Source organism: Stegodyphus dumicola, chromosome 9 (assembly GCF_044657685.1).
Source record: "Stegodyphus dumicola isolate Sdum_Otavi_A_Nest chromosome 9, ASM4465768v1".
In the NCBI taxonomy this organism is placed as follows: Eukaryota; Metazoa; Arthropoda; class Arachnida; order Araneae; family Eresidae; genus Stegodyphus; species Stegodyphus dumicola.
This window is the reverse complement of record NC_140776.1, coordinates 2,016,851-2,032,285: the sequence shown is the minus strand read 5'-3', so window position 1 is coordinate 2,032,285 and position 15,435 is coordinate 2,016,851. Positions and strand designations below refer to the sequence as shown.

Sequence of the window (15,435 nt, the reverse complement as noted above, 5' to 3'; positions counted from 1 at the left end):
ATGCCAAAATGCATTGACACTTTACACTCGCGATGCAAAGTGATTATGTATTCTATTAGAAAGCTTTGAGGGGTTTTCCCCCTTCTGTCTAAATCTTTTACTTTCCGTCATCTGTCGTTTGCCAAGATAATACGCAGGTCATTCACTATATCGTAATCTCAAAAGCGACGTGTTTTTTTGCAGCTCTGTATTAGAAATCCCATTGTATGCAAGCAAAATATAAATTATTCTGAGAATAAAGAAACAGTAATTTTCCTTAAACAAACACATTTTCCCCTAAACAATTCGTTTTTTGGTGTTACCATCGCAAAAAGAAATAGCTGTTTAAAGGATGATGCTTATAGTTAAAAAGTAAAAAAGTCAACAAAATACTCAATTGTGTATTATACAAGAGTTTTGCAGTTCTTTCCAGCTATAAGCTTCGAATTAAGAATATTATCAATGTTGGGTAATTATTAATTATATTTAAATATTTTGTTGAATAATTACTGTTTCAAAGTAGATATGATTAAGAGTAAATAGGCAGTTAAATAAAAAAAAGTATTATATATTTATTTTGCAAAATTAAGAATGTTCCTTTAGAATATGAAAAAAAAAAATGAGTGAGTGAGAGGTTATTGGCGCAAAGCCAAAGATGATTAAAACAGGCCAAACACAGGATGAGATGATTACAATTGATAAAATTAAAATACAATAAATAAAAACAAGTGGATGAAAAAACAAAACAAAACAAAACAAACAAACAAAAAACGAATCATTAGCATTTGAGATTTTTGGAAATCCAACGGAAACACTTTGTATTACGCTGAAATGGACATAAAATTTAAGCAAAATTTGAAAGTCTTACTATACATTTCGTATTATATTAACTTTGGTTTCGTAGAAAAGCTATACATATTTCGAAGGGCCCATCTCTCTCTCTCTCTCTTTCTCTCTCTCTCTTTCTCTCTCTCTCTCTCTCTCTCAAAACGCACGGATCTATTCTAGAATACTAACGTTAACACAAAGCCTAATATTAAACTGGCATCAAGGTACTTCAAACAAACTTTACCAGCGTGAGCGGTAATATATAAATTTCAATTTGAGATATTTGTAAACAGTTAACGGTATATCTCCGCATAACGGTATATCTAAGACAATAACGAATTTAGTGTCTTAAAACCTATCCCTCAGTTAACAATACTGATTAGGTTACCTTTTGCATTATATTTTATCTGCTTTCATATATTAAGCTGCGCTTTGGAGAAATAAACCATCGATAACGCTGTGCATTTTTAATTGGAAGCATTTTATCCTCATCACATAATGAAAGTATTATCAGATTGCTAATGATAACCATCTAGAGTAATAAAGTTAAATTTTGAACTTATCTTCAAATTACATTACTGTCATTCACGAATGACTAAATTAAAAGGATATTAAGTAGTGCAGGCGAACATTTGAAAAATCATATCGCATTCATATTATAATCACATTTTATTTTCTATACACCATTTTGAAATAAAATGATGTATGCGTCTTCTCGAATGCAGAATATTTAATCGCTGATAGGAAGTTTTAACTGCGACATCTTTGCATATTTTTTTAAATGTTTATTAAAGTAATAAAGACCTTTAGCTTGAGATGTGTAACTAACCTTAATAGCATAATAGCCTGCATTTGCAATTAGCTATTTAAAAATCTAATTAGGTAGGATTTTAGTTGTGAACTGAGAAAACAAGCATTTTCATGCTGAATATTATATCTGGACTTGAGAAATATTTCAAGAAGATATGGGCGACTTAACCGAAATACCAACAAGTACGTTGATATTTCATATGATATTTATTCAGGAGTAGCCTCAATAATAAAACGAACTGGGGATTTTCTCTGGGAATTAAGAATTTTGTAGCTTTAAGGAGTAACCATTTTCCAGTAAAAACGTGCAGATCAATACGCCTATTCAAAACGATGAGTATAGTCCGTGATTTCATCACATTTGTAATAACAGCTTTCGGTAATGATGTCAGGACTACTATAGCACGAGTTTTACCTTCGATTGTATACATTTACTTCAAAAAACAAAAACCTAGTTTCGTCTGTAAAGTAAGAAATGATGCTCCAATCGTAATTCTGTCTTTACCACGTTAGAAGGGCTTTTCCGCTGTATGAGTCAATGGGGGGAAAACTTTGGTCTTAATAATTGTTCGAGGAAAGAATTGCAGCATGATTTCGTTTTAACCTGGGCATGACGGTATATTAACCTAAGTGTATGAAACGTTTTCAGATTCTTGAAAGGATACTTTTGAATATTTTTAAACATTTACGGACTTGCTTTCGCTTCAAGGTAGCCTCTAGCTTTTCAATCGCATTCCGTTTCTGACATTCGACTGTTGTTGTTTATGTTCACTTGTCTGATGTAGTCAACCCAAGGCCACTAAATTCCTCATGGCAAGGAGCACTAGATTACAAGCCTGCCGTTGGCAACAGCTTTGAGCACCATTCAGGTAACAGGACGACTTAGCTCAGTTCCGCCCCCAATTTTGTTGGAGAGCACCCCAGGGGGGACGGGTTTGAGGGTCTTCCACCCCTCTTCCCTTCCACCAAAACACACGAGAGGTATTTCGGCTGGCCGCATATTTAGACTGCCCTCATGTCTCGCCGACACTATACTTTATTTCCTATTATGCCTTCATTATTACTTGCATTCACACTATACCTTATTTCCGGGATTCGAACCCGGGCCCTTAGGCACGGCAGCGAGCGACGCTAACCATTACACCGGTTGGGCGAGCTGTATACATAAATGTTAAGAAACAATATTGCGGAAAATAATAAATTAGATTATGTGTAGTTCCGTGAAAAAGCGTTACTAAAGTCACTAAAAGTGTGTAGAGTTATATCGATGCAGGAACGTAAGAAGTGTGTAATTCGAACTCCAGACTTTACCAATTCGCGTCCAGCGTAGTTCCCGTTACATCACGAAGGCACGCACAGAGGAGGGACAAAATACCTTATAAGTGTTTGTGTCATGATAATTTTATTCCATATAGTTTCTTCTTTCGCATTATAAAGAAATTTCTAGAAATCTTACCTCAGTACTTATAAAAATCTCAAAATTTTACAATTTCTAGAAATTCTTATAAATCTTTAGATTGGTTTAATTTTTAGCTTATGATCATGAATTGCTTGTTTGCAAGAATAATTTTAAAGCATCCGTATATTATAACAAGTCCTCCATAGTAGTTAGTCTAAAGGCTTAATAATATGTGCATATAATCAATTCATTTCATTAATATTCGATACATCATTTAGATATTTCTGTTAGTCATCATTAAAATTACTCATCTTTAAAAAATATTCGATAATTTTCATTGTTTGCTATACATTATTCTGCATGAGAATTCAGAAATGGATACTTCAAAGAAATACTCAACTATTTTCTAAACTGCATTTATATTGTCAAGACTATTAATATTGAGAAACAAAATATCGTAAAATATCATTCATTTTTTTCGAATGCTCACAACTGAAAATAATCGTAATCCACATTAAGAAATAATGTTCAATGATCTCAGGAATTCACTCAAGTTATGAAAAATAAATCTCTTCGCTTAAATTATGTCATCAAGTGGTCAGCCCGCGCTAAGAAAATAATAGATAATAATTTATTTTTCAAATCTGAATAGGGGATTGAATATTTTTATTGCGCTGTATGTGGCGTGTGGGCATTTTATGAGGCACTTGGCTGTTAGAAATTATCCTTAAGCGCAATATTCCTTGCCTGTAGGGGTAAATCAAAAACATTTTGGCTGTCATGCTTATCAAAGGCACTTTGAAAGGAAATAAAATAATATTTTCTATACATAGTATCTTCCACGGTCCGTAATTTCAAATGGAACGATACCATTGTTTCAGGAAACATCATTTCAATGTCACATTTTAGAGACCCCGCCCTGTAATTTTCCCTTCTGTTATAACGCGATAAAAAACATTGCTGTCGTCTTCCAGACCTAATTTACGACAAATGCCCAAATTAAAATTCATCTAAACAATACCTTATCGTCTATTGGAAGAAAATGCAGCCTTAGTTCAAGGAAGATATGAATACCTGGTACTTAAAGAGAGAATAAAAGAAAATTAATCCCTGATTTTTATCACAAGATCTTATCTGATCAAACTTAAATTGCTTTGAAGTGATAGAAGAGAACTTTTCCCTGTTGACTGTTCACGAATTCCTTATACCTCCAGACACATTTACCTAGGTAAGTGGATGTTATTGCCAAATGGTTTCAAGATCTAACCTTTCAACGCAATTGTCTTATTGGCTGTAATTTTTAGTACAACATCCTGAGTCGGTTGATGCACAGGACATAGTTTTCATTCAGAGGAATGAAATTTTATGAAAGCTTTAAAGTAGAGAACATGAGCGCCTACTTTTAACCCTAAAATTTACACTACATAATCCTTTTTTTAAGAGAACATCAAAACTACTGGTATGATTAGTTTTTTTTTACTGTTTATATAGGTTTATATATATATATAGCCAAATTCAGTGATCGCATGTAATTATTATGATTAATCGCAATAAACATTGGTTAAGTGCATATGTTACAAGAAGAGGAAAATGTTTTAATAAAAATTATTTTTGTAAATGAATAATATATTTATGTACACTATTAATACATTGTAATAATGCATATAAACAATCTTTTATAAACATGTCTGCAAATGCGAAATGTTCCTGCGCAGCTCACTGCGCATTAAACTCTTTCACATGGTTTATTTCCTTTAAAGTTTATAAAATTGTATTGATGTATACATAGGTATGCATTTCTTATTATAAGAGTATGCTGGACACACGGCACATTACAATATCTTAGCAACACACTGCTGCGCATTAACTCTATAGCATCACAAAGGAAGAAATCTATCGATATGAAAATTACTCAATGGGTATAGCATAGCAGAACATAAAAATAGTTAACAATCCACCGCATGTGCAAATAATGTCCTGTAAAACCACTTAAATTCATTATAGGGACAATTTATAGATATCCATAAGGAAATCTTTTCCCTTTATTTGTTTAACTAGAAGTATGCCCCAGAAATGAAGGTAAACATATACCAGCATGTTCCCAATTTGATCTTGTCGTGGAGAGAGAGGCTGGACAAGCACGGATGTCGTGGAGAGAGAGGCTGGACAAGCACCACAGGCCGCAAACCTTTCGTTTCTTCCCCAAAGTTGGTCTGAATCTGGTCACTAGTAGTGCTCATCTTACACATTTCTTTACTGGACACGGACCATTTCCAAGCTATTTACGGCGCTTCAGATTAGCTACTTCAGACAGTTTTAGATGTGGAACACTAGGTGATCCGGATCACTTTGCATAAAGGAAGATTTTATCTTGTGGAGTACTCATTACCGCGCTCGTGATTACGAGGATCATTCCCCTAGTTCTCTGGGACATCCGGCGGACATAAATTATGATGACAAAGTCACCATAGAGCCCTTAATTCCGGCTAGGCACGAAATTTGTCTTTATACGGATGGTTCTAAAACGGAGCTTGGCACAGGTAGCGGCTTCTGCGTCATGCGTGGCAATACTATCTGCTACACTTGGTCACACAGGCTGTCAGATTACAATAGTGTATTTCAGGCGGAACTTGTAGCAATTAAGGCAGCATTAGATTATATTAAGCAAAATCTAACAGGACCAGTCAGAATACTGAGTGATTCAGCTTCGAGCCTATTGGCCATTAAAGAACTCAACAGCAAAGCGGATTCTGTCTACATTATTAGGGATGCTTTACTTCAGATTCCCGAGTCCCAACGACCGTACTTGAGCTGGGTTCCCGCGCATGTAGGCATTGCTGGAAACGAAGAGGCCGATAGGCTTGCTAAGCTAGCAGCTAACGACTTGAATATGCCTGTAACACCCCTAAAAGCACCAGTTTCCTGTTTAAAAAAGATTACCGAACTAAAAATGTTAAAAATTTGGCAACAGAGATGGAACAACTCCACCACAGGCCGCAGAACCTTTCGTTTCTTCCCCAAAGTTGGTCTGAATCTGGTCACTTGTAGTGCTCATCTTACACATTTCTTTACTGGACACGGACCATTTCCAAGCTATTTACGGCACTTCAGATTAGCTACTTCAGACAGTTGTAGATGTGGAACACTAGGTGATCCGGATCACTCTGCTTTCGAATGCTCTCTCACGATACCATTTCATTTAAAAAAAAACCCTCTGAAGCACACTGGTCCGGATGGCCAGACACCCTCAAGAGAAGTAAGCTCGCATTTAATCGGATTCATAGAGTAATGGACATTTGTGCTCGTGAATTCTGTTGAACAGAAGCGGTGTCAATAGCAGCTACAGGCAATTCTATACTAACAACTATAGAAGATCAGTAGCTTTCATGATTCTACCTTACAAATTTGGTATCTTACTATATACGATAATATTCAACTACTGAAATTAGGACAATTTCAGAGACTAATGTCATGCCATGGTACCTATGTTACGTATATGTATGACAGCTATGTTTAGTGCGGTACATGAATAACTTTGTTGGAACATGTTACCTCCTAGATGCAGATTACCACAATCAATGTCTGTCTATTTGTACTTCAGTGTCGCTTCTATTCATTATTATAAATTTTATTGTGTTTACTTAATTTTTGTATTGTATTATGTGTATTTCAATTTACATATTGTCTTAGTGTATTGACCTGTTAGGTAGTAAGTGCGTTGTGTTATGTTTTCAAATTAAGTTTGCGGTATAATAGTAAATACATATATAGAGCTCTCGGCTAGTACCATGAAATATTGTGTGCAAATGTTTTGTAACAGTTTCTAGTATTGTGCAAAATGCAACAGTTTCTAACAAATATTCCTGGCCACAGAACCAACTTTCTGATAAGCACATTGTATATTGATTGTTATTTTGTAGTATTCGCCATTTTATTTCAGTGTATGTACAGTATTCCATTAAGTATCTTGTATATTTTTTTCTATTAATGTGGAGTGTAATAGTTTAGGGTCGTATAACGATAAGTAAGTGGGATATATAATAGTAGTATTGAACCAGACTTTCTTGGTTATAGAACTTTGTAAATATGTATTGGAATGTTTTGCTGGATTTAATGTTTTGAAATGACTCGTATTCTAACTCTGCTACAATATATTATATTCCTAATTTCACTGTGACTGTTTCCAAAGGTTATTGTCTAGTGTTCTTTTGATTAGTTTTAGCGTTAAAGTACAGCATCATCTACAGAATTGTCTACTTTTCTGATACGAGCAGTGTATATGTTGTGTTTTATTTGTAGTATCAGCTTTACTATGTCAGTGTGTACTTTTCTGATACGAGCAGTGTATATCGTGTGTTTTATTTGTAGTATCAGTTTTACTATGTTAGTGTGTTGTTCAGTATTATAGTAATATATTGCATAATATGTTTTTTTCATTAGTAATGTGCGGAATTATAGTAAGTGTATAATAGTAACTCAGTGTGATGTATAACTGCAGGCTTGAAATTCCATTGTTAGTCTTAAATTTTACTGTTTTTGTTTTACCAGTTTTGTATCAATGCAGCTTTGTACTTCTAAGTATTTATTTTTTAATCTATGCTATCAGGAATGTCATATGTATTCAAGGTAGTCCTTTGTATTCCCTATCTAGATGTGACTCTGTAATCTCTTTTTTTATTTAGACTTAATAAATGTCTGCAGGGGGGACATCATACTGCAAGGGCTTGTTCCCGGTCAGTAGTCCTCCTTAGCAGTGTAAAAGTATAAAAAGTAAAAAGGTTTCATTCTTTTAGAAATGTGGTTTTGGCAACATATATTAATATAACTTCCATATGATATAAAAGGAGAAAAATACGCGATAGAAAGTTATAAAAGTTGTGTGGTAAGAGTTTCCCTGAAAGGATTATATTTATATATTATATTTTTTATATGACAATAAACAACAAATTAATTTGTACTTAATTAATCAAGCGTACATTTAGGATATGTACATTTAGGACAATTAGGAAATATTTCCGTTCCTTGCAACCATAATTATCACACACGAAACAGGTATTTAAAAATTGGTATAACATTTAATTTTACATATATCTATCTTGAAAATAATGATTTTTGAGGTTTTAAATCCAGTAAAATATTCTCCAGATTAATTCTTTTAATTAAAAGAAAAGCTCACAAAGCATGATGACATCATTCCCTTCCCCTTTATTTTATTGAATAAAATGCGGCATTTCGGTTTAGAAGCTCTGTTTGCTTTCAGAAAATGTTTATTTTCACGGTTGTATGCAAAATTACAGATCTGAAAAGAGGAGGAAACATCAGGAAGCACGCTGGGTGGTCGCTGTACTGCTGTTGGGACAGGAAAGATTTATAAAAAAAGCTCAACATTACCTTTTATTTTCGCAAAAGTAAATGAATAGTAGATATCAACTTTTAAATGAAGAGCGCTTACTTATTAGTTGCTAATGATGCTCTTTTTATGGGGTTGGTACTCGTTCTTTCTTCCTTTGACCATAGCAGAATAGAAACTAGTGTGCATGAAAATTATGAATTCCATATTACCTTAGAAAATCGCCTGATGAATAAATAAATCAGTTAATTAACATCTGTGGTAATTTCTGTTCATAACAATGCGTATTCTTTCAGTTATATCCCTAAAAGTTTTATAAAGAAAATTATTTTTAACTTAAACATCGAAATATTTTATCAAAATTTACATGAACTCCTAAATATTCATCGAAATGATTAGTAAAAAGAACAAGTTCATTTTTATTTTAATGAGTATGAAATATATAAATATGATGATATTTGAATAATATATGAAATATTATAGATTGATTACAAATACAAATATTCCATTTTCATGAAATACAGGCCCGAAAGTTTAGTATATACCTTCTTCTAATTTTTTTAGTAGTAAAGTAGAAATTAGTCTTCTTAAAAAAGTCCATTTCTGTTAAATCAAATATAAAATGAAAATCAATTCGATTATATTCTTTCTTACATTCTTATACTAGTTTCTTTAGTGCCTTTCTAGTTGTTTGAATAAATTGCGCTTCCCTAAGAAACGAAGTTATTTTGAAGGTTTTATTTCAGATTTTAGCACGCGATATTAACATTTTCAACAAAAAATTTATAATTTCTGCTTTTAATCCTATGTCATTTTAATTGATAATTATTTAAATTATCTCCAATTAGAAATTATTTTGTAGGTTTCTTATGATTTTTTTCATACTTTCCAGTAATAATCAACAATTGCTTCGATACTCCAATTCGTTGCCTAGAAATTACATATGAAGATTCATCATTAATGAATAAATCAAAACATTGGAAGTTAAAACTATACAGTTTTTTTAAATGTGTAAAAATTTCATGAAATTTATAATTAAAATACGACTAATGTTTAATTAACCTTTCAAGGAATTCCAGATATACTGATATTTCTGTTGGTTTAACAGAAAGCCTGTGCAAGAAAAATGCTATGAAATATGATTAATGCTATATGAAATAGCTTAATACCTTAATAGCCTATTATACTATGAAACATAATTAATATGGCATTAACTATTAATCCTTTTTTGTGTGTCTCTTAAGCCTAAATACAGGTTTTACACCTCCCCGATAAAAAAAAAGTAACAATGATTACATATTATAAGCACGCAATATTTGACACGACAGGCTTTTCACTGCCTGGAAAAAATGACGTAGCAACTACTGCGCAGCATTGCATCAAATAAAATCTTAATAACTGCAGCATGGGTCTGCCTCATTCACCATATTATACGAGTATATGCCCTTTTATTATCATTTTACAGCTGATACGACTTCAGAAAATTAAATCTTTTATACTTCATTTATTTCAAAATATTGCACTTATCTATGAATATTTGGAAAAGAATCATCTACTTAACTACTTTATTTGCAACTGTTGAATGTTATGTGAATAATTTAAGGACATACTCAGAACGTAGGTATACATTCATTTCTTTTAAGATGTTGAAGGAATTTCTATTGCTCCCATGCATCTATCCTTGTGATCCCAGAGATAACTTATATTATTTCAATATGTTACCTTTTTAGGGACTGAATGAAAAGTACTTGATGTTTCCAGATTGTTTCTTCCGGAATTCATTTCATTCTGAAACACCTCCGCAAACTTTTTTTTTTTTAAATTTAGAAGTATATCAAAGAGCGAATACCCATTCGTAACAGCGGTAACTTAAAGCTCAGAATTTAGAATTTTCAAATGTCCTGCATGATGCAGACATACTTCTCTATTATTAAATTATGCCAGGAATTTAATATTTTACAGCAATTTTGTACATTGTGACTTACACATCAAGTGTATTTTATGCTAAGTTTCAGCAGAACATTTTTTTTCGAAATGCATTTAATAAAGTCTACTGAAATTAAATTAGCAGTATTAAAACATCTTATTTGGTTAATTGCAAGAAGTTGAAATCCAGTGAAATAGAAATTAAACGACACCATTCTGGTTGGCTAAAATTCAAATGTTTGGTTTATTTGCTGTTATTAGAAATTAGGATTGTGATATTAACAGGGTTCATGTAGAACGTAAAGTTCTGATCAAGCATCACTATACAAAGTCGTCAAGATTCTTTCTCTCAGGAAAACTCCCAGCAGCTCAGCAAGGGAAAAAACGAACTAAAAAATCCCCCTCCCAGACGCGTTAAGCGAGGTGTCGAGAAGAGCAACGGTGCGAGACGAGTAGACATGCGCGACACGGTGTTTTGCATGGCGGGTGACATGTTGCAGTTTCGTGCCGACGTCCGCTTTTCTCACGTGCGCACACCCGCGAGACGTTGCGACTGACGGACTGCTTTCTCAGCAACGGAAGTTGAGGATGATTAGCCAGAAGAAAGGTAATCGAGGGAGCTGAGTTCTTCAAAAAGCATGCGAGAGAGGGACCTTTTCGGAGAAGCAGGTGATCGCTGTCCTGTATTCCTCTACACATGCCCTCAGAGCTAAATCCTTTTCCCACATTTATATTCTGGATGCGATGCCCGTTGATCACGTTCGCATCACTCTCGCTTCGGTCCTGTTGGACAACGGTAATTAATGTTGTTATTAAGGCCTGAGATTGAAAAGTTAAAATGATTTCTATCAGAGCCTGAATGAGCACTTCCAGGTCTTTCTTCTCAGCATTTTTTCTCCTTTTTTGTTACTTTAATTTTCTTACGGATGAACAAGTTAAGAAGGAAGCACATGATTTCTAACGGAAATAATAATTTGTATTAAAACCACCAAATTTAAAGAAGCTTGACTCTAGATTTGCCGATAAAAATATTCATTAGCGATTTTAGAAAATCAAATAATATTCTAGCATCAAAATGATATCGACTAATTGATATTCATTACTGGTAATACAGGAAACATTTCTCCATAGGGTGATGGCTAAATTTTTAGGTTAGTGCTTAAGTAACAGAATATTTTTAACATAAAAGTGGCATGCTGTTGTAAGAAAATACCATTTTCATTATATCCGATGTTCACAGTAATTCTTTGCTTCACGACTTTCATCTCTGTAAGAGGATTCAAATTTAAAAATTAATAGTTCACTAGTCGATTCCATTTTACGAGTTTTAAGATTTTTCTTCAAGACTAAGGACTATTTCTAAAAGATTAAAATAAAGAAAGAGTATTGTATTATTTAATGGATGTAATGATTGAAACGTGACTTTACAGTTTAGCTTTTCAATCGGTTTTCCCCCCGTCTATGAGATTGCAAATGAATCATAAGAATAACCTTAATAGAATTTAATACTTCAGTTCCTGAAAACAAAACTAGTATTTCTTTCTAAAATTTTTTGCTGCATTTCATTAATTTTTATTGCTGTATAGTAAGTTCGCTAAATAATCTACAAAATTCTATTCTGATAAATTTTCTGACTTAAAAACATTAAAAATACGAGTTACTATATTCTATTTTACAGACCCCAGACACATATCTAAGATTAGTTCAAGAAATATAAACTAGATTTTCATTTGTAGTATATCTGAGAAACTCTTTTCCATCAAATCAGTCGCTTTTATAACAGATAATGTAAATTTCATTATTTTTATGCTTTTAACTTCCCATTCAAGCAATATATACTTGGATGGACTGCTTTCTTTTCATTTTCATAGTAACGCGCATTCAAAGCAGTGCGTCTGTCTTAGAAATTTTGTTGCATTTCTGTTCCTTAAGAAGCCAAATAAGTAGCAAAGCAACCGAAAGTTCAAGACTTTATAACCTTAATAAGACTCTTAAAAAGTGGCAGCGTGGATTGTATCTTTCATAATACTTTTACGAAAGAAATTGCTAAAAGGCAAAATTTCCTAACCTTACACAAACCTATAAGTACAGTATAAAACTACAAAATTGAAGTGTTAAATTATTATCTAAATTGTAATAAAATCAGTGGATAGTTATTTAGCATATTAATATTTTAGGAAATGCATGCATCCTGTTTACGAATTTCGACGTTTAATCATTGTCGAAGCAAAGTAAGGATTTTAATAGTTCATTTTATATTTTTCAAGAAAGTTAAAATATTTTTCAGATTTATTGGATACAGATTAATAAAAAAAGTATTCACTAAACAATTAAAAGAAATATGAAACATTTCAGGTTTTATCTCTCGCCGAAGACTTTTGTTTGTTGAGGTTATTTACGCTCTCTCTGGTCTTCACAGTCTACCAGTTTGCCCTGAAAGATGATGTGTTGCATAGCTTTCAAAAACACGTATGTTCAGTGCAATAGATCTTAAAAATGGCTTTTTCCATGCTGACGTTCATAAGGACAGTAGAAAATATACATCATTTGTGATACATAATGGGCAATTTAAATTTTTGAAGGTTCCAGTCGGATTATGGAATTCCCAATTTGTGTTTCAGTGATTCATAATATTTCTTTTCCGTCCTGCGATAAATGAAATTGTAGTGATACTACATGGATAATTTTTAGCAGTAGATAAAACTAATGGGGTTAAAGAAATTTGAAAGGATATTAACTTGATATTAGTTATGGTATTGTAATTAAATCGTAATTAATTTTTAAAATGTCGATTTTTAAAATGCCGATTTTTAAAAAATCAAGTAAAATTCCTCGATTTTTTTTTCATAGCTTAATTGTTTGATTTTCCTCTCCGCTTCGAAAACTACAGCAGAGATGAAATTTTCGGAAAATCTTCGGCAGATTCAAAGTTCCTTGGGTTTGTCGGTATACTTCGGAATATTTCTAGTTATTTTATTACTGTCAAACTATACAGCGATCTGTTATCTAAGATCGTTATATGTTCTGCATTTAAATGTAATGTTGAATTTGAAATGCTTTAAAAGTATTCTAGAATTTATTTTTTCCGAAATGTGTGCTTGATATTTGTAATTCAAATTTCGATACAGAATTTTAAATACTACATGCGAATATTAATGATTACGGTGCTGTTCTTTTCCAAAAGTCATATCCTGATAATTCTGTTCATTTGATTTATTATAAAAATAAAAAGAAGAGGCCCTAGAAGACTATTAAGAGTTTCAAGGTATATATTTTAGAAATCAAGTTCAAAACTAATACTAATTATGTTGGATTTCAAAAGGCATATATATGCGCAAATTAGCAACTAGAATATTAATATATAAACATGTCTGTTAAAAGATTGCTGTAATTTAGGTAAACATAGGTCTAACATAAAAGTGTTACATATTGATCCTCTGAGCAGGAATGTAGTAAATGTTTGTAATAGCAGTGAAGAAAACATCGAACGGATAAAAGTCAGACAATAAGATGATGACAAGATTAGGGCCATTAAAAAAGTTTTAAAAGTTTCTGTCTACGATAAATACTTTGAACGCGGAAGGGCTTATTTAGAAAAAATAGAAGCTCGAACTATGGCCAAAAAAATTTCGTCCGCAATGCGCCTGAAAGAGGTCATGTTTGAATTAAACAAAAAAAATAATTAAATAAAAAATCTGAAAGTTTTCAGATTTTAAATTACGTTTATAAGGGCGTTTTTTAACGTCTTGTGAGTTACCTTTATTTATTAATTATCATGTTCTACGTACTCAAACTATAGAATTCAGTTCAACAGCAATATCGTAAATTAATTTTAAAATGAGCATATCTTTAGAATTTCAGATACAGAATCTGGTCGTTTTGAAATCGTTTAGTTTTTTAATTAAAAATTCGTTGAAGTGTTACAAAATCTAAAAACGACAATAAAACAAATTTCGAATCCAAATTAGGGCTTTCACAGGCCCATATTCTATGGAGGATTACGTTATTCAAATTTTGATGGCTCTAGGTACCGTTGTTTTATCACAATGCGAGAAGCATATATACATTTATGCAGATTGTTCATTATTTAATTTCTTTAAATATAAGATATTTGGCAACGATTTGAAAAGTGATACAGCCTTTTATTTAAACGCAAAGTTTTGGACGCAAATTTTGGATGCAAACGTTCACCAAAATCATACTATTATATTAATCAGGTGAAGCACTTGCACATTGGTAATTCTTTATATCAGAGAAGTATAAACACTACGCTCTTTGAACTGCTATTTAATATGAGAATGCATATGAGAAGAAATCGTAGAAATGACAATAGAATTTGGATTATAAGCTTCAGGTGTTTTCCCACCTGAAGTGCAATAGTTGGCCTTTCATTAAGAATAATAAGAAGCAATTTCACAAGTCAAACATTTTATAAAAATATGCATTTAAATTTGAAACCAATTCATATCTTACATGAAGCAAAACGAGTGTAAGGCCCCAATCTCTTAATATGCTGTATTGTAAATTACTCAACTTCCTACAAATCTCTAGTCATAAAATTTGCACTATCTAAGTATTTAATAATGCCCCACTAAAATACATATTGCATTTATCTTGAGACTTAATTCGCAAATGAATGAAACAAAAAATATTCATAATCCAGGAGAAATACTGGACACAATACAATCGTAGAAGACATAACCTCACAATAACAAGGACTCTATTTGGGAGTTAAAGGACTCATTATGGACTGGGTCTGAAATTATCTCGATCTATGTAAATTATCAGAATCAACAATAATAATGACACCTATGATAAGCACAGAAAATAATCATAAGGGACTGAAAAGGCTTCCAATATGTTTGGAATTCACGAAGGTATGTAATGCTATTCAAAAAAGGGATTAAATTAAAGCTTGTTGCCATCTATTTCTGAAGGAGACCAATAAACAATAAACTTCAAAACAGAAGATGATACAAAAGGTGTATCAAGGACGTGTTTTCAGAGAGGGATTTTAAATTTTATATTAAAATTTTATTTTATTTTTTAGTTATTGTTTTAGCTTTTCCTATTTTTATTTCCATATGTTCCTGAATTTCTGGGCGCGTAATACTGGGACATGTGACAAGCAGATAATTTAGAA

At 32.3% G+C, this 15,435-nt stretch overlaps 2 long non-coding RNA genes across 2 annotated transcripts in view; one reads left to right on the top strand and one right to left on the bottom strand.

The window, feature by feature from the left end:
- LOC118189177 (uncharacterized) overlaps window positions 1–15,435 on the bottom strand; it is a 177,987-nt gene that overhangs the window by 151,718 nt on the left and 10,834 nt on the right. The window lies entirely within an intron of this gene.
- The window catches only part of LOC118189189 (uncharacterized), a 39,081-nt gene continuing 34,405 nt past the window's right edge, over window positions 10,760–15,435 (top strand). Inside the window, exon 1 of the long non-coding RNA XR_015043190.1 lies at window positions 10,760–11,088. This is a non-coding gene — a long non-coding RNA (uncharacterized LOC118189189). The remainder of the gene's footprint in view (window positions 11,089–15,435) is intronic.